The following is a 23476-nucleotide window of genomic DNA, read 5'->3' on the forward strand; positions in this document are numbered from 1 at the left end:
TTGGCTCAGACCATGATCTTACGGGTTGGTGAGTTCGAGCCCAGCATGGGGCTCTGTGCTGGCAGCTTGGAGCCTGGAGCCTGCTTTGGATTATGTGTCTCCCTCTCTCTCTGCTCCTCCTCCCCCTTGCACTCTGTCTCTCAAAATAAGTAAACATTAGGAAAAAAAGAACAAAGATCTACTTGCTTCATTTTTATTTCTGTGAATATTACACATCTTGCTTATCATAAGCCAGGAATGCATGGCCAAACGCCATAGTATAAAATATCTAAATGCCCCAAAGTGGCAAATTGAATTATATCTTAAGACCCTGTAGTTTACTCTCTTTTAAAAATCAGGACACTACAATTATGAAGATAAGCGCCACAGAGGAGTTGGAATGAAACCCTTGCTCGTTTTTACTCAGCGGCGACATTTTTATGTTTCCCCTGTCTACCCGCAAAGCAGTAACTCTACAATCCGTGAGCTCCCTAAATTCATTCTTTCCCGATTACAGTGGCTAATGGTACGTAAATGGGAGATCATTTTTACCTTCTTCTTTTTAAAATTGGCAGAGTTGTATAGTTGATCAAAATTAGTCCCCAAAAGTTTCCCCAGCATCTTTAAATACCAGTATTATATGATTGTCCAGTAAGTTAATAATATCATTTCACAGTATTGGCACATTAGAGATTTACCTCCTAAATCATTAGATGCTTCTTTTCTGAGAGAAAATGAGATCATTTCCCCAATGTATGAGCGTGGGGAAGGCATTGGTATCTTTAATATTTACTGTTATCTTAGGAACTTTAAAGCTGTGTCTCCTCCATGCATTAGAAAGATAGTTCCCAGCCTGGAAGGACTGTTTTTCTGTCTCTGGTTTTCATTTGATGCCAAAAATAATTGTCTTTTTGCTGTCTTACCAAAATGGAACCTACTTGCTTTGAAATATCTATTAAAGTCATTCTTTTGTGAGAGAAAGCCACAGGGAGAGTTGCCTTCAGAAGACCACTGCTCGAATTCATTTTTGACTTGGAAGGGAAGGACTGATGGCCTGTGGGCTGTGGTCCCTTGGGCCTCTCCCTTCAGTCCATGTGCAGAAGTCAGCCTCTCTGGGCTGGGTGGCTCAGTTGGTTAAGCGTCTAAGTTCGGCCTAGGTCATTATCTCACAGTTCTCAGTTCTAGCCCCCCGTCGGGCTCTGTGCTGACAGCTCAGAGCCTGGAGCCTGTTTCAGATTCTGTGTCTCCCTCTCTCTCTGCCCCTCTCCCACTCACTCTTTCTCTCTCTCTCAAAAATAAATAAACATTAAAATTTTTTTTTTTTAAACAAAGAAGCCAGCCTGTCTGGCTGTGTAATGTTACCTGATCAAACAAAATGTGCAAAGCTGTGGGGAGAGAAGGGCCAAGTGAATTGTAGGAGGAGCTAGAAAGAGAGCCAGAAAAGATAGGGCATGACTGTCTAGAGGCAGCAGACAACCTTCTGGTAGGATGGAAATGTCAAGATCATGCTCCAGTGGGCCTCGAGAGCATCAGAAGAGTTTCATAGAGATTTCTGTACTGAAAGTTTGGATTTGGGGCGTTTAGAAGAGAAGTTAGTTTTGCCATGAGTAAAGAAGAGATTTCCTGCCAGAGAGAGAAATAAAAGTGTGGATTATGAAAACAAACTTCCCTTGTTTCCCAGCTGTGCTGAGGGCCAGCTCAAGGTTAAAGAAATGTTGCTGTTAATTGAAGAGACTGTTCCCTTTTGCTACACTTTCTCACTTTTTGCTCTCTGACTTGCTCAACTGCCTGTCTATTACTGGATTTTGTACACATGACCTCTGGAAAAAACTCCGGAGGGCTTTTTTGGGTTTCAACCTTCTAATAGGGCCTTTTCTCCTTCTGTGACTGATGCCATTCTTCTTAAATTGACTAAGTTTATAGGCAGCAAACAGGACAAGAATATAGCATGTCAGAAGCTTATTTCCATTGCCTGGGCTCCCCTTCTTCCTTAGTTGATCTCTCTGACCCTGTTGGAAAAGTTGTGGTTCTCCTTCACATTATATTCTTAATGAGGCTATTTACCCTGCATACTAAATGAGATCATGACTATGTAATAAATTCTCCACTCTGAGCTAAGCTTGAAGTCAGCCTTACAATTCAGCTGCTTACAATTTAACCTTTTCACTGGCAAGAACCTTATTGCTGTACAGATTGCATATTTTAATATTGTCATGATTAAAGAATCAGAGCCACCTAGAGCTTTTTTACATATAGTTAAAAACAATTTTTTTAATTAAAAAAAAATAAGGCTGGTTGCAATTGCTTTTTTTTTTTTTTTTTTTTCCATTCTGGGAAACAATCTGGGCAAACCATTGGAACTGGTAAATATCCATGAAGAGTCTCTCTTGATATGACATGTAAACACAAACACATATACAATCAAGTGTTTTACATATACAAAGAAGCCCAAATTTCTAGTTCTTAGCTCACAGTTTGGCCTATTTTATGTGTAACAGAAAGCCCTCATTGTCTTCTGCATGAATCCGGGGTATTTGGAAATTTTTGTTGTCAGGGCAGAGGGGTGAAGGTGTGCAAGTCTGGAGATTTACAGAAGGGACCGAGGTGTATTTGTGGAGGATCGAGAACAGATGTCAGATGTGGACTTTTGAAGTAAACATTGCCCACTGGGTAATGTGAAAACCTGCCTCCACCTTTTGCAGATTGTTTAGGAGCACCTAGTGAAGGGATTGTTTATGGTAAATGAGAAGAGGCGTGCTATCAACTGAAAATGTGTGACCCCTCAAGATCTTACATTGAAAAGTAACGTGATAGTACTGAAAGATGAGGCTTTTAGGGGGTGAACAGATGGTGACGATGGACCCCTCATGAATGGGATTATTGCCCTTATAAATGAGACCCAGAGAGCTTATCCCTTCTACCACATGAAGACACAGCACAAAGATGGCTGCCTTTGAACCAGGAAGTGGGCCTTCACTGGACACCAAATCTGTCAGCGCCCCAAGTTTGGACTTTCCAGCCCCCTGAACTGTGAGAAGTACATTTCTGTTGTTTATAAGCCACCAGTCTATGGTATTTCTTCTACAGCAGCCTGAGTGGACTAAGACAAAGTGCTAACCCTGCTTCACATTTGAAATGGGTTAAAGCAGAGGTGGTACGTGGGTACCTCTGTTTTCTCACCCTCGGGGATGGTCTTGACTTCTTAAAATGCCTTCTCCACTAAAGCTGGAAATCCTATCATCAGCACGGTTACCTCTTTCAGCAATCCTTTTTCCTTTTACAATGAAAGACAATCAGAGGGAGTCCTCTGCACTTTCGGTCGGAATGGATTTGTGTTTCCCCTGAGCACTGCTGAGCAGACTGGCCACAGGAAAACACAAGGTGGATAGGGAGGCGAGGGCCAGGCAGGCAGGCACCTCACTCACTCCTGGTCCTGCCCTGCCAACTGAGCCAGAGGCTGTCCATGAGCTGGAAGGTGGGGGGAGGAGGGTGTTAGATGAGAAAAGAACCCCTGGTTTTGTTTCCTATCAGATTCTATCCTTCCCTACAATTTCCCTAAACAGTGAGGCTTCTGAGTCTTGGTCTCGGGCAAGCTGCAGAGAGCCTGGTTGAGACCCACAGGAGTGATAGCTGTGCAAGAATGAGGAGGCAGCAGAATGAGCAAGGACTCTAGCAGAAACAGAGTTGATGGCAGTGAGAGAGATGGCTGAATAGGTCTCTAGGGAGAAATGTAGGGGTAGGGTGTGTGTGTGTGTGTGTGTGTGTGTGTGTGTGTACATACAGAGAGGGAGAGAGGGATGGAGTGGACATTCATTCGCTTGTTCATTCATTACTAATGCATGTGATAATCACAAAATTACTATGTGTCCAGCATCACCCTCAGTCTCATCAAATCGTCTATCTCTGGCAAGAGCAGTCATGTATGGAGAGCTACAGTGCCAGAAGAAATGAGTTCTAATGCAGTAGAGCCGAAACGTACACATGACAATGGGACCGCAAAACAAGGGGGTGGTCAGCAAGCAGCAGCAGGAGGCATGGCTCCCTTCTGTGGCTGACACGGGGGCATGGCATCCGTCCTGGTGGCTGCAGCCTGCAGCTCACATCGTGTCTCCCTCATTGACAGACTAGATCTCCCCACCCTCCCCTCCCCGGCCCATGTCTTAACAGGCTGGTTCAGCCTTCTCTCCATTGCTTCACTTTGAAAGATGGAAGCAATTTCCATCTTGCAGAGAAAATTTTCCATGACTGAAGACACACCCAAGGTAACTGTCACTTCAGCTGCCACATTTTGCAGCATTTATTCACAAGGAAGATGCATTTTTTAAAAAGGCTTATTTATTTTTGAGAGAGACAGAGAGACAGAGAGACAGAGAGACAGAGCACAAGCCGGGGAGGGACAGAGAAACAGGGAGACACAGAATCCAAAGAGGATCCAGGCTCTGAGCTGTCAGCACAGAGCCCGATGCAGGCTCAAACTCACAAGCCATGAGATCATGATCTGAGCTGACGTCGGATGCTTAACCAACTGAGCCACCCAGGCACCCCAAGGGAGATGTATTTTTAAAAGGGAAACCTTGAAATGCATCTTTAAAAATTAACCCTAAAAGCCAAATAGCTCTTAGAAAACTTGCTTATTAAGAACAGTTAAGGAGAGAAATGAAATAGCTATAGAGAAATTTCATTGAGATGACTTTCTCTCTCATACATATATAATGTATACTTATAATAATATACAATAAAATACATTATATTTTAAATAAAGTGGCTATATATAATTGTATACACATATCTATACCTATCTATTGACCTAAGCTATAAAACTAGTATCATGTTGAGAGGCTAAAAAACTCATTTCTCCTGCTAAACATAAAACAATGTTAAAGATAGAGAAATTCTGCTGCTTTATGAAATTTTTACCTAATGGCCACCAATCACCTCCTCTACCTCTCCCTGAAGTCTCTATTCCTCCTTATGTTCTCTCCCTTCCTCGCTCCCTAAGGATCAGGTGTGCAAAATTTTATTTATCCAATACTCCTTAGTTCATGAATCACTATTGTCATCATCTATCAGAATGTCTTTTAAAAAAAAATCTGATGATTTTGGGGCACCCGGGTGGCTCAGTAGGTTAAGCGTCTGACTTCAGCTCAGGTCATGATCTCATGGCTCATGAGTTCAAGCTCCATATTGGGCTATCTGCTGAAGCCTGCTTCAGATCCTCTGTCCCCCTCTCTGTCTCTCTGCCCCTCCCCTGCTCATGCTCTCTCTCTCTCTCTCTCTCTCTCAAAAATAAACATTTAAAAAAATCTGATGATTTTCCCTATTGTCTAATTTTCTCAATCCCATTTCCTACTGCCTATAAGCACCTCTAAGTGTATCTACTACATATCTCTTCAAATCCATCTGCTACATACTTATTTAGATAATTACAGATGCTTCAAAACTACACAGTCCTGGGTGGGCATTTAATTTTGCATAGCTGGTATTGTGCTATGGGATCTCCTATTCCTTCCCTCTCTTCCCCAGCCAACATATGTTTCTGTAATCTATCCATGTTTCTGTATGCAGATTTAACTCACTGCTTTTGATGCTGCCCAGTATTCCATAATACACCTGTCACATTTTATGTTTCATTCTCCTAACAATGGCAGTACCAGTTTATACGGCCCTAGGCTATTCATTTGCATACTTCCCACGTAGCATGTAAAATTATCCAACTTTCATGATTGGCCAATATGATGTGTTTAAAATTGTACCTCATTGTAAAGAATGGAATGCCTGAGTGCTTTTTTTTTTTACTTATGTTTCCACTTGATTGAGATATAATTGCATTACATTACATATATGCAATAGATATTATATATAATACATTGTATAAACTGCACATACATATATTATATACATCACAATTATATATTATATGTATATATTATATTAATGTATATATTATATATGATAGCATATATTTATATACATTAAATATATGCAATTATATCTCAATCAAGCGGAAACATAAGTAAAAAAATTCAGGCATTATATGTGTATATATAATATTATAAAATATGTAATAATATAATATAGTAATATACAGCATTTTTAATATAATACATACTAACATGATGATTTGATCCACATATATATTGTGAGACAATTACTATAAGGTTAGTTAACACATCCATCACCTTACACAGTTATCATTTTTTGTGTATGCGTGTACATTTAAGATTTACTCTCTTAGCAACTTTCAAGTATATAATATTCACAACTATAGTCACCATGCTGTATAGTAGATGCCCAGAGCTTATTCATGTTACAGCTGGACATCTATACCCTTGACCAACATCTCCCCATTTCCCCAACCCCTCTGTACCTGGCAACCATCAGTCTACTCTGTTTCTGCAAGCTTAACTCCTTGAGATTCCACTTATAAGTGAGATCATATAGTACTTGACTTTCTCTGTCTGATTTACTTCTCTTAGCATAATGCTCTGAAAGTCAATCCATGTTGTTGCAAATGACAGGATTTCCTTCTTTTTATGGCTGAATAATAAGGAATGCCTGAATTCTAATTCAATATGTGGAGCACTCAATGGTTGATCTCCTTTTATAAGAGTTACTTATGGATTCGTGTTACTGCAGTAAGATGTCCTCTATAGGAAATTGCGTTACTGTGCCCAAGACTTCACCCCTCCCTGAATCCACACCTTTTCCTTTATGACTTTGAAGCTCCCTCCACAAGACCTAATGTGCAGAAGGAACAGGGTGCAGTGCAAGGCTGAGGCCTTAAGAACATTGAGCATTTCTGCTCACTCTCTAGTACTTCGGTCCTTACCACAAAGGTGATAAGCCTTGGGTAGTATATTATGTTTCTATTACACTATAATTGCCTTATCAATTATCACAAATGTAATGGCTTAACATGATATCAATTGACTGTTGACAGTTTTGTACATCAGAATTCCAAACTGGTCATACTGGGCTAAAGTCAAGGTGTTGGCAGGCTTCCTTCCTTCTGGAAGCTCTAGGGAGAATTTGTTTCCATGCCCTTCCCTGCTTCTGGAGGGTGCACACATCCCTTGGTTTGTAGCTCTCTTTTCTGCCTGCAAAACCAGTAACATTGGGCCAAGTTCTCCTCATGCTGCTTTCTCTCTGGTTCTCCTTCTTGTTCTCTGTCTCTCCTGCTCTATCTTCCACTTTCCAAGATCCCGCGATGCTGGTTGACTTTCCCAGGTAACATAGGAGAATTCTACGTAATCTCCCCATCATTGAGTCGGTTGATTAGCAACTTGATATCTTCTGCAACCTTAATTACCCTGTGCCATACAACGTAACATATTCATAGGTTTTGGGGAGTAAGATGTTGACATCTTCGGGGGACCATTAGTCTACCTACCATAGGTAGTTCTTAACAATGAATGATATGTGATTCATTCCACCAACCCGATGGCATGTTCCCTTCTTCGTTACCCTCAGGCATCACCCAGACAGCTCGTGGTCCCTTCCGCAACAACCCAGGAAAATACCAAAGAAATCCCAGTTTCTTTCCTTCTAAAAATTCCACATTTTAGACTATTCATATTTAAGTTCCAATTTTGACCAAGGAGCCAAGATGGAGGGACAGCATGGAAGCTTTTTGTGTGTCTTGTGTACATGAAATACAGCCAGACCAACACTAAACCATCCTACACACCTAGAAAACTGATTGGAGGATTAACACAAAAATCTACACAATAACCTACACAACAATCCACAGATTCAGCAGGTATGCGGCACGGAGAGCTGAACTTGGGGAGCAAGAAGCTGTGAAAGGTAGGGAACCCTTTTCGCAGGCAGAGAGAGGGGGAGCATACGGGAAAAGCACCTCTCCCCAAAAGCAACTGGAGAGAAAGTGGAAAATTGGAAACAGCCGCAGGGACTAAACTAAAAAGGGAGAAAGGAGAAAGGAGAGGGTTTAAATTCCATTAAGACCATAAACAAGGGGAGCTCAAAGGCTGCAGCTCTGCAGCTCCATACCTGGCGGTGCTCTGGTGGGAAGGGCAAATCCCCAGGAACAGAGTGGGAGTCGGGAGGTTCTCGGGCCACACGGGGAAAAGCAGTCCCACTGCTGGAAGGACATTTGGTAGAGACTGTTGAAGCCACCTGGTCCCAGCAGACCCCAGAAAATGGCCACAATCACTGGTGCTGGAACCAGGTCGTTGAGGGTGAAGCCTGGTGTCAGACGTGTGTTGTGATTTTCCATAATCCCTGAGGCGCTGCTGCTACACTGTCTCGCAAACTCTTTCTGGAGTAGGCTTGCACCTGGCTGCAGTCTCAGGGCACCAGCAGCAGCAGGGTCCAGAGGGCGTTCCTGGGTGCAGCCAACATTCAGCCATTGCTCATTCGGCCGTTGCTCGGTGAGACCCTCCCGCAGCGGAGCGGAAAGGGTCAAAGCCGCAGTCCTTCAGAAGTGAGGGGCTGGGGAAAACAGCCGCATCTGAGACAAAACTCGGGAGAGAGGTACTGCCTGGGGCCTGGTCACGGAGAGTGAAAAAGCTGTGAGTGGACAAAAGCCGAAGACCGATGACGGGTGCGCGATTGCTGATCCGGGAGAACAGACTGGGTAGAGGGCTGACGCCATTTTCACCACTCCCGCGCATGCGCATACACACCTGCAAGCACCGCAGTAGGCTAGCAGCGCCATCTAGTGGAGAGCGGAGCTGTTACACTAAACCCCGCCTAACTGGGCCAACTTCGCTCTTCAAGAACACAAGTCTCACCGCTATCTTAATTTATGGACTATAAAGAGCTACGTAGTCTGACTTCTAGGGGAAAACGAAGCAATTTCAGTCCTACTTCAATCTGTTAGCAGGTTCATCTATTCAATTTTCTTTTTTACTTTTCATTTTTCTCTTTTACAATTCTTTTCTTTTTTTTGAATACAGAAAGAGAAAAAATTCATTTCTATTTTCAATTTTTATTAAAAATATCTTTCTTTAATTTTTATTACTATATTTTTACTTTTGTGTAAATTTTTAAAAATTCTACTTTACTTCCACCATTTTATTTTAGTCTACTTCAGTGTACTCACCTTTTCAAGTTTTCAAACAATTTCCTTTTTTTTCTTTTTTTTCATTTCTTTTCTTTTTTGTAAATGCAGAAAGAGAAAAACTTCATTTTTACTTTCAATTTCTATTAAAAATATTTTTGTTTAATTTGTATTACTATATTTTTTGTTTTTATGTAAATATTTCCAATTCTATTTTACTTCCATCATTTTATTTTAGTATACACAGTGTATTCCTTTTTCAAATTTTCAAATGAATTCTTTTTTTCTTTTCTTTTCTTTTTTCCTTTTTTTAATCTTTTTTCTCTTTCATTTATTTTCTTTTTTCTTAATTACAGAAAGTGAAAAAATTCATATTTATTTTTAAATTTTATTAAAAATATTTTTCTTTAATTTTTTCTACTATATTCTTTACTTTTGTGTATATTTTTTCAAATTCTATTTTACCCCTTTCATCTCATTTTAGTCTACCTCAGTGTATTCATTTTTTCAAATTCTCAAATGATTTCCTTTTTTTTCCTCTCCCCACCTTTTTTTTTCTCTAATGTGTCAAAACACTTTCAACACCCAGACCAAAACACACCTAGGATCTAGCATCATCTATTCGATATTTGTGTGTGTGTGTGTGTTTAATTTCTAATTTTAATATTTTTTTAATTTTAATTTTTTTATTTCAACTTTTCTACCTCATCAATTCCTTTTCTCCTTTCAAAATGACAAAACGAAGGAATTCACCCCAAAAGAAAGAGCACAAAGAAACGACAGCCAGGGATTTAACCAACACAGATACAAGAAAGATGTCTGAACCAGAATTTAGAATCACAATAATAAGAATACTAGCTGGAGTTGAAAATAGTTTACAATCCCTTTCTGCAGAGATAAAAGAAGTAAAAAACAGCCAGAATGAAATAAAAAAAATGCTATAACAGCTGCAATCACGGATGGATGCAGCAGTGGCAAGGATGGATGAGGCAGAACAGAGAATCAGCAATACAGAGGACAAACTTATAGAGAATAACAAAGCAGAAAAACAGAGGGAGATTAAGGCAAAAGAGCACGATTTAAGAATTAGAGAAATCAGTGATTCATTAAAAAGGAACAACATCAGAATCATAGGGGTCCCAGAAGAGGAAGAGGGTAGGGAATAGGGGTGGAAGGGTTATGTGAGCAAATCATAGCGGAAAACTTTCCTAACCTGGGGAAAGACACAGACATCAAAATCCAGGAAGCACAGAACACTCCCATTAGAGTCAACAAAACCCGACAATCAACAAGGCATATCATAGTCAAATTCACAAAATACTCAGACAAGGAGAGAATCATGAAAGCAGCAAGGGGAAAAAAGTCCCTAACCTATAAGGGAAGACAGATCAGGTTTACAGCAGACCTATCCACAGAAACTTGGCAGGCCAGAAAGAAGTGGCAGGATATTTTCAGTGTGCTGAATCAGAAAAATATGCAGCCAAGATTTCTTTATCCAGTGGGGCACCTGGGTGGCTCAGTTGGTTAAGTGTCCGACTTTGCCTCAGGTCATGATTTTATGGTTCGTGAGTTTGAGCCCCACATTGGACTCTGTGCTGACAACTTAGAGCCTGGAGCCTGCTTCAAATTCTATGTTTCCCTGTCTCTCTGCTCCTCCCCTGCTCATGCTCTGTCTCTCTCTCCTTCAAAAATAAATAAAAACATTTTAAAAAAAGAATTCTTTATCCAGCAAGGCTGTCATTCAAAATAGAAGGAGAGAGAAAAAGTTTCCCAGACACACAAAAATTAAAGGAGTTTGTGACCACTAAACCAGCCCTGCAAGAAATTTTAAGAGGGACTCTCTGAAGGGAGAAAAGATGGAAAAATATACATATGTATATATATACCAAAAGCAAGAAAAGACTAGAAACAACCAGAGAATACCACCTTTAAACTCCATCTCTACAAGCATCATAATGGCAATAAATTCATATCTTTCAGTACTCACTCTAAATGTCAATGGACTCAATGCTCCAATCAAAAGACATTAGGTAACAGATTGGATAAGAAAACAAGATCCATCTATATGCTGTTTACAAGAGACCCACTTTAGACCTAAAGACACCTACAGATTGAAAATAAGGGGATGGAGAACCATCTGTCATGCTAATGGTCAACAAAAGAAAGCCGGAGTAACCATACTTATATCAGACAATCTAGACTTTAAAATAAAGACTGTATCAAGAGATGCAGAAGGGCATTATATCATAATCAAGGGGTCTATCCACCAAGAAGACCTAACAATTGTAAACATTTATGTGCCAAATGTGGGAGAACCCAAATATAAAATCAATTAATCACAAACATAAAGAAAATCATCAATAGCAATACCATAATAGTAGGAGACTTCAACACCCCACTCACAGCAATGGACAGATCATCTAATCAAAAAAATCAACAAGGAAACAATGGCTTTGAATGACACACTGGACCAGATGGACTTAACAGATATATTCAGAACATTGCATCCTAAAGCAGAAGAATATACATTCTTCTCCAGTGCACATGGAACGTTCTCCAGAATAGACCATATACTGGGACACAAATCAGCCCTAAGTAAGTACAAAAAGATAGAAATCATACCATGCATATTTTCAGACCACAAGGCTATGAAACTCGAAATCAACCACAAGAAAAAATTTGGAAAGGTAACAAACACTTGGAGACTGAAGAACATCCTACTAAAGAATGAATGGGCTAACCAAACAGTTAAAGAGGAAATTAAAAAGTATATGGAAATCATTGAAAATGATAACACCACAACCCAAAACCTCTGGGATGCAGCAAAGGCAGTCATAAAAGGAAAGTATATAGCAATCCAGGCCTTCCTAAAGAAGGAAGAAAGATCTCAGATACATAACCTAACCTTATGCCTTAAAGATCTGGAACAAGAACAGCAAATAAAACCCAAAACCAGAAGAAGACAGGAAATAATAAAGATTAGAGCAGAAATTAATGCTATCGAAACCAAAAATAAATAGTAGAACAGATCAATGAAACCAGAAGCTGGTTCTTTGAAAGAATCAATAAATTTGATAAACCACTAGCCAGTTTGATCGAGAAGAAAAAGGAAAGGACCCAAATAAATAAAATCAAGAATGAAAGAGGAGAGATCACAACCAACACAACAGAAATAAAAACAATAATAAGAGAATATTATGAGCAATTATATGGCAATAAAATGGGCCATCTGGAAGAAACGGACAAATTCCTAGAAACATATACATTACCAAAACTGAAACAGGAAGAAATAGAAAATTTGAGCAGACCCATAACTAGTAAGAAAATAGAATTAGTAATCAAAAATCTGCCAAAAACCAAGAGTCCAGGGCCAGATGGCTTTTGAGGGGAATTCTACCAAACATTTAAGGAAGAGTTAACACCTATTCTCTTGAAGGTGTTCCAAAAAATAGAAATGGAAGGAAAACTTCCAAACTCTTTCTATGAAGCCAGTATTACCTTGATTCCAAAACCAGACAGAGACCTCATTAAAAGAAGAACTATAGACCAATTTCCCTGATTAACATGGATGCAAAAATCCTCAACAAGATATTAGCCAACCGGATCCAACAATACACTAAAAAAATTATTCACCACGACCAAGTGGGATTTATACCTGGGATGCAGGGCTGGTTCATTATCCACAAAACAATTAATGTGATCCATCACATCAATAAAAGAAAGGACAAGAACCATATGATCCTCTCAATAGATGCAGAGAAAGCATTTGACAAAATACAGCATCCTGTTTTGATAAAAACCCTCAAGAAAGTAGGAATAGAAGGAGCATACCTCGAGATCATAAAAGCCATATATGAATGACCCAATGCTAATATCATCCTCAATGGGGAAAAACTGAGAGGTTTCCCCCTAAGGTCAGGAACAAGACAGGGATGTCCACTCTTGCCACTGTTATTCAACATAGTTTTGGAAGTGTTAGCCCCTGCAATCAGACAACACAAGGAAATAAAAGGCATCCAAATCAGCCAGGAGGAGGTCAAACTTTCACTCTTCGCAGATGACATGATACTCTATATGGAAAACCCAAACGATTCCACCAAAAAACTGCTAGAATTGATTCATGAATTCAGCAAAGTTTCAGGATATAAAATCAATGCACAGAAATCGGTTGCATTCCTATACACCAACAACAAAGCGACAGAAACAGAAATCAAGGAATCAATCCCATTTATAGTTGCACAAAAAAACATAAAATACCTAGGAATAAATCTAATCAAAGGGGTGGAAAATCTATACACTGTAAACTATAGAAAGGTTATGAGAGAAATTGAAGAAGATACCAAAAAATGGAAAAAGATTCCATGCTCCTGGATAGGAAGAACAAATATTGTTAAAATGTCAATACTACCCAAAGCAATCTACATACTCAATGCAATCCCTATCAAAGTAACACCAGCATTCCTCACAGAGCTAGAACAAATAATCCTAAAATTTGTATGGAACCAGAAAAGACCCCAAATAGCCAAAGCAATCTTGAAAAGGAAAACCAAAGCAGGAGGCATCACAATCCCAAACTTCAAGCTATACTACCAAGCTGTAATCATCAAGACAGTGTGGTATTGGCACAAAAACATACAGATCAATGGAACACAATAGAGAACCCGGAAATGGACCCACAAACGTATGGCCAACTAATCTTTGACAAAGCAGGAAAGACTATCCAATGGAATAAAGACAGTCTCTTCAGCAAGTGGTGCTGGGAAACCTGGACAGTGACATGCAGGAGAATGAACCTGGACCACTTTCTTACACCATACACAAAAATAAACTCCAAATGGATGAAAGACCTCAATGTAACACAGGAAGCCATCAAAATCCTTGAGGAGAAAGCAGGAAAAAACCTCTTTGATCTTGGCCACAGAAACTTCTTACTCAACACGTCTCCGGAGGCAAGGGAAACAAAAGCAAAAATGAACTACTGGGACCTCATCAAAATAAAAAGCTTCTGCACAGTGAAGGAAACAATCAGCAAAACTAAAAGGCAACCGACAGAATGGGAGAATATATTTACAAATGACAAATCAGATAAAGGGTTAGTATTCAAAATCTGTAAAGAACTTATCAAACTCAACACCCAAAAAACAAATAATCCAGTGAAGAAATTGGCGAAAAACATGAATAGACACTTCTCCAAAGAAGACATCCAGATGGCCAACCGACACATGAAAAAATGCTCAACATCACTCATCATCAGGGAAATACAAATCAAAACCACAATGAGATACGACCTTACACCTGTCAGAATGGCTAACATTAACAACTCAGGCAACAACAGATGTTGGAGAGGATGTGGAGAAAGAGGAGCTCTTTTGCATTGTTGGTGGGAATGCAATATGGTGCAGCCACTCTAGAAAACAGTATGGAGGTTTCCCAAAAAACTAAAAAGAGAACTACCCTATGACCCAGCAATGGCAATACTAGGCATTTACCAAGGGATACGGGTGTGTTTCGAAGGGACACATGCACCCCCATGTTTATAGCAGCACTATCAACAATAACCAAAGTATGGAAAGAGCCTGAATGTCCATCAATGGATGAATGGATAAAGAAGAGGTGGTATATATATACAATGGAGTATTACTCAGCAATCGAAATGAATGAAATCTTGCCATTTGCAACTATGTGGATGGAACTAGAGGGTATCATGCTAAGCGAAATTAGTCAGAGAAAGACAAAAATCACAGGACTTCACTCATATGAGGACTTTAAGAGACAAAACAGATGAACATAAGGGAAGGGAAATGAAAATAATATAAAAACAGGGAGGGGGACAAAACAGAAGAGACTCATAAATACGGAGAAAAAACTGAGGGTTACTGGAGGGGTTGTGGAAGGGGGGATGGGCTAAATGGGTAAGGGGCACTAAGGAATCTACTCCTGAAATCACTGTTGCACTATATGCTAACTAATTTGGATGTAAATTTTAAAAAATTAAAAAATTAAATAAAATAAATGAATGATATGTGAGGCATCTGGGGGGCTCAGTCGGTTAAGCATCTGACTTTGGCTCAGGTTATGATTTCATGGTTCACAAGTTGGAGCCCTGTGTTGGGCTGTGTGCTGATAGCCCAGAGCCTGGAGCCTGCTTCGAATTCTGTGTCTCCTTCTCTCTCTGACCCTCCCCAGCTTGTGCTCTCTCTTTCTCTCTCTCTCTCTCAAAAATAAATAAAAACATTTAAAAAATGAGTGACTTGTGGAGCAGACTCGATTCTGAACCTTGACCTGGAAATAATTCCCAAGCCCCAGATGAGATCAGCATGGTTGCCCAAGCTGACATGCTGACACATAGGCAAGACATATGGCTGGTTATTGTAGCCCGGCAACAATTGAGATTGTTTGCTACTATTGTGGCAATTGTTGACCTAATCATCTATAAACTGATTTGGCTAAGAATTTTAACCTGGCTTCCCAAGAGGTCAAAAATTTTGTGAAAATCTGTCATGTTCTGTCTCCTCTAGGCTAAACATACAAATTTCTTTATTCTTTGCTCAAAGGATCTTCATTTATATAATTGTGCTGGGTTGCTGTCAGCTCTGTATCATGTCATCACCTTCCTCTACAGTGAGAATTATCTTCCCCAGAATCCCTTTTTTTCACATGGCTCTGGCAGAGCTTGACAACGAGAAGTACTCCAATAAGATTTGGAAGGTGGAAGAGAAGGAATTAGCCATCAATCTCTGAAGACAGTTGTAGGCAAATGGATGGGCACATGAGAGGTTCAGTGCATCTGCCTAGCTAGTGTGGAGAACCATTCTCTTCAGTGCTTCAGGCCAAGATCACCAGTGGTGGCTTCCCTGGCCTTGCCCTTCCCAACTATTCCAAAAGTTGTTTAAGCCCACATTTCCTATATTAAAATCCTTTACACCAGGGGTATATGGAGTGGCCTCTGTCTTCCTGACCAAATCCTGACAGATGATACATCAGTAGACACCAATGGAAAATATACTATGTGCCAATGAGGACACTGTCAGATAGGTCTTACTTCTCACCCCTTTAAGGTAGTCTCTTTTATATGGATTATATGTTTGACCACTTTCTCTTCAAAGTCTGCTCATAATAAATTCTCAGAGGCCTCTTATGAGAGATCTTGAGATTATTTTTATAAGTTAGTCATATGAATACATCTTGGCATTATGTTGACATGGATAATTTTTCCATACATATGATTATTATTTCAACACCGTATATTCCTTCTCAGATTCTTTTCCTTACCTGAATCTGTCTGTGTATGTTTTTATTGAATTTCATTGTGGTTTTGCAAATGCAGTATATTCTTTATGAAAATCATATTGGGCCTTATTTCCTAGTTCCAAAATCTTAGTAACCCTCATAACACAAGCTCTCCAGTAATATGGATAGTATACTATAAACTTTTAGATTAGGTCATCAATAAATTAGTGATTAGGAGAGACCCTAGGATCAATCCATGCCAAAAGCTACCCAGTATATCTCTTCAGGCTAACACAAAGCCCTTGCAATGACCAATTAAGCGCAGCTTTTAATCCCCAGAAAAGGTAACATGGCCAGTGTTACACTTTCTTAATTTGTGTTAATAGGGATCTGTGGGTTAGGATCAAGGCTTTACTAAAATAAATATACTAAAATAAAAATAAAATGAAAATTAAATAAAAATAAAAAAACATAAAGCATCACTCAATTCATTGCAATCAATTATAGTACATTTATCAGTATATGATAAATTCTTGACATTTTACATTTAATTCTTTTGTATGATAATGTAAGCTCAAATTTTGGTTCTTCATACTTATTGAAAGTTGTCTTTGCTCGCATTGGCTTTTATGAATATGTTAATACTTGTCATCTCTGATAAAAGACACATAAATGACAGGCATATTGGTCAGTTCATTGATATGGGTATTCCTATCACATAACTCATTATTGTTTTGTAAATGAGAAAAGGTGAAAACAGAATTATGATCATAAAGTAGTAAAGAAGATTTCTACAAAATTGATGGTTTGATTGTAATAATTGGTCAAATCCTTCTTCCTCCAAACTCAGGTGAACATGAGGATGATTCCTGCCCTTACCTTCATCTGGTTTTTCCTCCTCTATCCAGATGAACCACTGAACAGCTACAGCCCAAGACTTTGGAATAGCCCCCACCCAACAATGTCATCTGTCCTAAGAGGCAGAGTTTTGGGTTTTTTTGTAAGTTATTTATTATAGCAGACATTCACAGGTCTTTTTCATCAGTGTTCATACCTCCTCTCCAGTCTGTTTGCTTATGTTTCTGCACACTTGCTCCTGTATGTCTTTTCTCCCACTTTGTCTAATCTTTCGGTATTTGTGCTTTTCTGGGATCCTGGAATTTGCTCTATTGCCTTAACTGCTTTCTAGTGACTGCATTCTTCTGGGTCCTGACTCCCTTTCAATCCATCCATTGCCTTGCATTACCCTTGGGTTTCATGGATCAACACCTCACTATCTTCCTCTGAGCACAGAGGTCTGTGCAACTCAATTCTATGTGGTTCACCTGCTCCTGACTTACCTGGATCTATCTATTACTTGGATCTCTTACCTTACAGAAGGTTGATGTCTTATATAATGACAGTGATGTCCATACAAATTAATTTTAATGGTGCCACAATTTTCAAACTTTAGTTTCTCAGGTTGCACAAGGACCACTAGAAGTTCTGAATTTAGTATGTAAAAACTTTCTCTCAATTAAAAATATTTTTATGCTTCTGAATTTTGTATGATTTTGTCCTAAATGGAAATAGATTTTATCTCTATAGGAAGAGATGTGTGGAATCAAATATCTGAATAAATTATGTCATGTGAAATCAGCAGCCTTTTCAGATGTGCGCCATGTGATAGTCATTGATATTAGATGAATAAAGCCAAGATTGTGTTTGCAAAGTTTGAGAAACAGTGGGTTTATCAAAGTTAGACAGGTTTCTTTCATGTAGGTTTCCTCTGAACCTTTTATATGTTAATTGAATTCTGAATCTTTATGATAAGAGGTAAAGTTTGCAGAATATTGCTGAGTAGTTTGAGTACGATTCCTTTTATCTGTGCAACACCTTTTTACGTCTCACTAGATACCAGGATTCTATGGAACATGATTTGGGAAATGCTGCAAGATAGGCTTTCAGGGAACGTTTTAATGATAAAGTGCACAGATCAAAATGCTCCCTCTCTACAAGAGAAATCGGCCTCATTGCAGCTTGAGTTAATATTAATACATGAGCCTGAGACAGGAACTCAGCAGGAGAGTTAGACACAGTCAGGAACTATCAAAAGCATGAGAACCAACTGGGCATTGTGACTGCTCTCTGGTGGAAATGCCTATTAGAGGCAACCTTCCCTTTTCATTTCAAAAGCACAATGCACCCAGACTATGGAACTCTGTCCTGTCTTACTGCTTTATTGTAACAAGAACCACGTGACAGAACTAGTTCCATCCAACTCGCTCTGACATAATGTCCACATGAGGATGCATATACGTTTGAAGCAATATGTTAACACACGCTACTTTTGAAGTAGAGTCTGTTAGAAGATCATAATTACTGGATGGGCCCATCGTCTACTATTTTCTCTAAGTTTTAGTTGCAAATATTCTCTCAAATGCTTAAGATGGTGTAGAGCAGGATATTAGCCATTGTGTTTTCTAATCCTGGTAGTTTTCTGTTTCTTGTGACATTCCTGGCCCCATTCTATCCCATAAATTTCATATCTTGTAACTACTGCCTTAGGGAAAAATGGGAGAAATAAAAATTTAAACAATCAAATTCTTGCCCTTTAGATCTAGTACTTAAGTCAGGACATAAAGAACAGGTCTTGAGGAATAGCTGAAATGCTAGCTATCATGACAATAGTCCAAATGAGAAGTCTGCATGAGAAAGGAAGAAGACAAAAGTTATACTGTGACCAAGGGTTAGTGGTACCAGAACTAGAGAATCAAACCTGAATGATCACACTGATGGGAGGGGATCATCATCCAGGACCTGCCTCAGCTCAGGATGAATGATTATACTCTGTCAACCATTTCTGAAAGCCATGTAGAAGCCAAGAACCCACAAACCATCATATTGCCATTCCAGGGAGCTTCGTGCATTGCTTGTATCAAGCTGGCCGTTAAGCATTGTTCCATTGGTATCAAGGGAATACCTTCCACCAGTCGTTGACAGCTTATCATCCAATAAGAGTGATTTCCATCTGTTCTCAGACCTTGCCCCCAGACCAACTTCTGTGAACCACACTTCTTTCAGCAGTCCCAAACACCAATGATCCCCTCAGAGACAGAAGGTCCCTGATCACCTAAAGGAATATACATGATGTAGAGGGGAAAGCATCTGACGTACTTGTGTGCTTGTATACACAGAACAGAACTAGTTCAAGATCTCCCTAAGCCAGGTCAACATTGAGACTCCTCATTTCGTGCTATCTTACAGGTATTCCTGCCTCTGGGCAAACTCAGGCTGATGTTTGGCCAAAGAAATGTATTTCTAAGATATATTTTACATTCCTTGACTGAAGGACTTCAAGTTTTTTATTGTTTAAAATGTACTTCCAATAACATTTTGAATTTTCAAAATCTCTAGCTGGAGTTGTAAAATCCACAAGGCAGGACACTCTTCCAGGGTGATGTATGGTAATGGCCCATAATGTAGGTGTGCTTCTGTCTACAAAGATATTCTGAGAACCATATGGCACCTACTGGTGGTGGTTCCTCGTTTTAATGGCTTATGCCATATATTGCCTCACCTTCCAAATACTTAAATAGCTGTGTCTCTCTCCAGTGCAGAGCCACAGGGCTGTCCTCCTAAAATTATTGTGAAAAACATCTTTAGTGTCTGTGTGCGGTTTCAGAAGTGATGAACTTGCTATTAGTCTCATCTGATTTAGGCTCCCAATCTTGCCTCTGAAACTAAAATGCTTTGCATCTGTAAACCTTGAAGTAATCTCTCTAAGCATGTGTGTCTGGAAGCATTTCCATTTTCTTAGAGCAACTGAAGTCCCTAGGATATTTGAAATGCTTAAACTTTCATCTGGCTTGCTGATAATGGCCTATATGCGAGGCATTTCCATTTTTATTTATACGTTAGCTCTTTCTACATGATCAAGTTTCATTGTTAAATTTTCTTTCATGTCACAGGTAACTTTCCCTGAATAGCAGATGAAAAGCTATGAAAATACTGTTGCATATTCCAACATGATATTTTTTGAAAATATCTTTTTCCCTTTGTATTCAAATATCCTGTTTCTTGGAGTTATTAGTCTGCATGAAGTTTGGCTGAATAGATTTGTGCACAGTAAACAATTGTCTTTTTCTTTGTATGAAGACTGGGCTCTTGTTTTAGGCAGTATCCAGGAGCTGAATGGAACATAATGCTACAAAATGCCTTTTAAGAGAGCTTACAACCATTGTCTCTTCTTTTCACCACCCTCATGGCCAGAAAGATTACAGGTCTTTGTCCGTTAGTTAACATGTCAATTTGGAACACATTTGAAAAGCTCCATCGCCCTCCCCCCCCCAGTCGAATTTGCTTCCAAATCAATCAGTCCTGCTAGCGCATTTTTTTTCATAAACCGTAGAAGGTCTCTCCTTTTGGTCTCAACATGCAGCCACTAAAAAGCAGACGGGTAAGGGGATACGTGTGTTTATTTTTGATATTCTGGACCAAGAATTGATTCTTTAAATCTTTCTTGTTGTCTGACTGTAATGAATTTGAGAAAATTTGCTGAGCCTCAGCTTCTTAATCTGTAAAATGAAAATATTAAGATCCACCATACCCACTTCAGAAGGATGTAGGTGGCATAACATGAAAGAACGTTTAACAATAAACATGGCGGTTTATGTTCTAGGCAAAGAAAATGTAAACGTACGTCCTCAGCCTCAAAACATAGCGTGAGGAGCATATTGTGATCCCCCATTTTCAGATGCATAAATTAATTAGAGGCTAATCAAATTTCATTTACTTGCTCAAGACTCTACAGTTTGTAAGGGGAGAATTCCTGCATGGCAAACAACAACGGAAAAATTCAACAGCCTAGGACAAATGAGGGAAAAGTGGCAATACCTGACAACTTAGGATAAAGTTTGTCATATTTTACAAGTCAGTAAGCAAGACTTTAAAAAAGCCATCTAACAGAAAAATTGTCATGGAATATGAGTTAGCTGTTGACAGAAAAATAAAAACGGCCAAAGTACCTGTAAATGTTAAACTTAACCCATAATTAAAGATGTGAAAAAAAATAGCAAAATCCAATTTCATTATTAATCAGTAATGAAATTTGTTTTTGTGTGTATTTTATGTGGTTCAAAAGGAGAAAACACTGAATTGTCTGGAGTGCATGAGAAAGGTCCCCCCCCCCATCTTGATGAGAATGTAAACTGAAACAAATTTAGGAATGCCTTGTGGTAATGCTATTAAAATTTATGACATCTTACCCTTTGACCCAGCAATCTCACTTTCAGAACTTTACCCTGCAGATATCTGTACAAATATGTTCTTTACAAACCTATTTTCAGTTAAAAAAATTAGAAACAGTAAAAATAACTCCCCATATGGGATTGGTTAAGTGAATTATCATCTGAGCATACAGTAGGATATATGTACTCATTAAATGTAATGGCAAAATTATATATGTGATATGGAAAGAGGTCAAAGATCTACTGTGAAGTAGGAAAAAGTTTCAGAACAATATATTTAGCATTCTGTTGTTTTTTTTTTTTATAATAAGGTGTATGTCTCTGTATTTTTCAATAGGGTGTATGCCTCTGTATACATATCTGCTTGTATATATTTCAACAACTTCTGCAAGTCTTTCACCAGTTTGGTAACAGGGATACAGATTTGGGGAGAAGAGTAGAAAGAAGAGCATGAGAAACTTGCTCTGTCCTTCGACGTCCCTTCGTGTTTAGGTTTGCACACCACAGCTGTCTCCTTCCAAGCCTGCTTTCTTTCCATTACACCAGATTACCCTCTGCAGGTGCTTTGTGTATCTCAAAGAGTAAAATTACTATTATTTGTAATGTGTCCTGAGCTGGTCTCATGTAATTCCACCAGAGCACGGCAGTTCTGTTTAGGTCAAGTTAAACGAACTCACTTTTGGTTTCCCTTCATGCCAGTCATTTGCCTGTTTTCACTCAGATCCGTCTTCTGCTTTTCCCTTCTCTGCTTTCAGTCGCAGAGGTCCACCTGGGCAAGTGATATTTCCCTGGAGGCGCCATGCAGTCTCCAGCGGGAGATGTTGGCAGGAAGCTGGAAGGAGGGAGGACGAGGGATGTCAGAATACTCCTCCACTTCTCTCTACTTTGAGTGGCACCTTCAGTGGGCAGCAGCTAGTTCCCCTCTGACAAGGTTCCAGGGGTTCCACTCTCTGGTTCCCTGGGTTGAAGGATGCCAGCAGCTTCCTGTCCCCGTCAATGTGTTGATCATCTCACCTTCTGTGTTGACATTTTCAGCTCTCTCTCTTAGCACTATTGTAACTAGTATCTTGGATAAAATACCCTCCTGAATTACGTGGCACGATTCATGTATTCCCATGGGACCCTGACTGATACACAATTTACATTAAGTTTATGGGCCACGAATTTTACTGCTTGATAAACTGAATATAAAATAAACTGTAAGTGGAGCACGTGTCCTCCTGGAGCTAGAGAAGAAGGAGGAAAGTAACAATTCAGACTCTTGTTATGTGTCAAAAATTTGCATGCTCTTTAAAAAGAAGTCGTCCTCACACTCTTTCTTTGCAGTATTATTATTCTAAATCACAGTAAAGAAATGGAGACCCAGACAGATTAGTTAATTGGTTTGTAAACGGCAGAGCTGGGATTGAGCTCCAGGTCTTTCTGACTCTAAAGCCCAAGTTATTGCCAAGATGATATAAAGCTGTTTTCTCTATGCCTTCCTTCCCCTTAGCGCTCTATTTTGCAGGGTCCACCATCCACAGGCCTCCTTTTAGCACAAGTGTCTTATATTTGCAACATTTACCTTCTGCTCTGCCACACACACACACACACACACACACACACACACAAATCCTACTTTTCTGTTGTGTTACTTTTCTTTGACACCTTGCTTTCTCCTAATCTGATAAACAAATTTGAACTGAGCCATTATTTGATGACAATTGTTACTCTGCCAGAAGAAAAATACTGGATTTGAAATGTTAACTCAAGCCTGCAATAGTTTCCTAAAACCATTTATTTGTTTAGCCACTTTTCTTTGCTGAAAATGTGCTGGTTGCTAGATACACAGCGCTGAACAAGACAGATTGCAGCCTAGTAGGGAAGAGAGTCATCAAACAATTTTATTGAGTTCTATGTAGGAGAAATGTTCTGTGCAAGCACATGAGAGGAAATTGTATTGTAGAGTCCAGAAATACTTCCCTAAGGAAATGAAATTTGTGTTGACCATAAAGAAGGCACTAGATAAGTAAAGGCA

The 23476-nt window shown here is 39.3% G+C and overlaps 2 long non-coding RNA genes across 3 annotated transcripts in view; both read right to left on the minus strand.

The window, feature by feature from the left end:
* Positions 1-10830, minus strand: part of LOC128312461 (uncharacterized) — a 37486-nt gene extending 26656 nt beyond the window's left edge. Inside the window, exon 1 of the long non-coding RNA XR_008291826.1 lies at positions 7990-10830. This is a non-coding gene — a long non-coding RNA (uncharacterized LOC128312461). The remainder of the gene's footprint in view (positions 1-7989) is intronic.
* Positions 10831-21806: 10976 nt separating this feature from the next.
* Positions 21807-23476, minus strand: part of LOC113602345 (uncharacterized) — a 276948-nt gene continuing 275278 nt past the window's right edge. For both annotated transcript variants that reach the window (XR_008291829.1, XR_008291828.1), the window contains one exon: positions 21807-22291. This is a non-coding gene — a long non-coding RNA (uncharacterized LOC113602345). The remainder of the gene's footprint in view (positions 22292-23476) is intronic.

This window comes from Acinonyx jubatus, chromosome D3 (assembly GCF_027475565.1).
Source record: "Acinonyx jubatus isolate Ajub_Pintada_27869175 chromosome D3, VMU_Ajub_asm_v1.0, whole genome shotgun sequence".
In the NCBI taxonomy this organism is placed as follows: Eukaryota; Metazoa; Chordata; class Mammalia; order Carnivora; family Felidae; genus Acinonyx; species Acinonyx jubatus.